We start from the raw sequence: 1,621 nt of genomic DNA, 5'->3' as shown, positions 1-1,621 counted from the left end.
TGCAGCGTTTTCTGCCACACTTTTTCCTTCCCACAGACTTCCCACTGAGGTGCCTTGATACAGCACTCTGGGAACAGCCTATTCGTTCAGAAATTTCTTTCTGTCTTACCCTCTTGCTTGAGGGTGTCAATAGTGGCCTTCTGGACAGCAGTCAGGTCGGCAGTCTTACCCATGATTGGGGTTTTGAGTGATGAACCAGGCTGGGAGTTTTAAAGGCCTCAGGAATCTTTTGCAGGTGTTTAGAGTTAACTCGTTGATTCAGATGATTAGGTTCATAGCTCGTTTAGAGACACTTTTAATGATATGCTAATTTTGTGAGATAGGAATTTTGAGTTTTCATGAGCTGTATGCCAAAATCATCCATATTAAGACAATAAAAGACCTGAAATATTTCAGTTAGTGTGCAATGAATCTAAAATATATGAATGTTAAATTTTCATCATGACATTATGGGAAAATAATGAACTTTATCACAATATGCTAATATTTTGAGAAGGACCTGTATATGTTGCCAACTTGCAAAATAGATATACAGCATGTTGAACCATCCCACATTTTTTCAGGCTGCAAGTTAATTCATCAATCAGAGGTCTATTAGTGAACATTAGTAAACAAACAGCATCATGAAGACCAAGGAACACAGAAGATAGGTCAGGGAAAAAGCTGTGAGGTTGCTGAATCATTAGTCTGAAAATGAAAAGATGACCATTAAATTAAAACCATGTAGGGAACACAGCAAAGGTGACCAAGAAGGTTCTCTGATCAACTGAGACCATAAGGGAACTTTTAGGCCAATATGCAAAAGGCAGAAAACTAACACAGCACATTACTATAACACACAATTCCCACTTTGAAAAATGCTGGTGGCAGCATTGTACTGTGTGGATGCTGTTCTTCATTACTGACAAAGCAGCTGGTCAGAGCTGCCAGGAAGATGGATGCAGCTAAACAAAGTGTACTTCTGAAAGAAAACCTGTTAGAGGCTGCAGAAGACCCGAGATTTTACCTTACAGTAGGACAATGACCCTAAGAATCCAGCCAAAGTTGCAATGGAATGGTTTTAATCAAAGCCTATTCATTTGTTAGATTTGCTCATTTAAAGTCCAGGCCTAAATCTGGATGGAGAAGCCAAACTGATGTTTAGAAATGCTATCTATCCAGTCTAAGCTTCACCTGTTTTCCAAAGAATGGACAAAAAATTTAGAAATTCTAGATGTTAAAAGCTGGTAGGGAGATATCCCAAAAACCTGCAACTACAATTGCTTGGAAAAGGGATCCTACTAAGCAACTTAAATCTTTAATTGTAAAACATTTTGAAAACCATGTACTGGATTTTTTTCAACTTCACAATTGTGCGCTGCTATGTGTTGGTCTATCACATAACTCACAATACATTCAAATCATAGAAACAATGATGCAGTTTAAATGACGCTTTCAAAGTTGACAAACTTTAGTTCAAGCGTAGGCTCTAAACAGGCTGTAGATTACATAGAAAAATCCAATCTCCATCTGTTTTAAACAGATTCTTTTCCTCTCAGTAAAAGTTTCTAAATGCTTTTAAACATGCAGGAGAAATAATAAAATAAAATTCACATTGACCTTGACATTAAGAGGACAGATA

This window comes from Girardinichthys multiradiatus, chromosome 15 (assembly GCF_021462225.1).
Source record: "Girardinichthys multiradiatus isolate DD_20200921_A chromosome 15, DD_fGirMul_XY1, whole genome shotgun sequence".
Lineage (NCBI taxonomy): Eukaryota > Metazoa > Chordata > Actinopteri > Cyprinodontiformes > Goodeidae > Girardinichthys > Girardinichthys multiradiatus.
The sequence above is the reverse complement of the archived record's forward strand: the minus strand, read 5'-3'. Positions refer to the sequence as shown.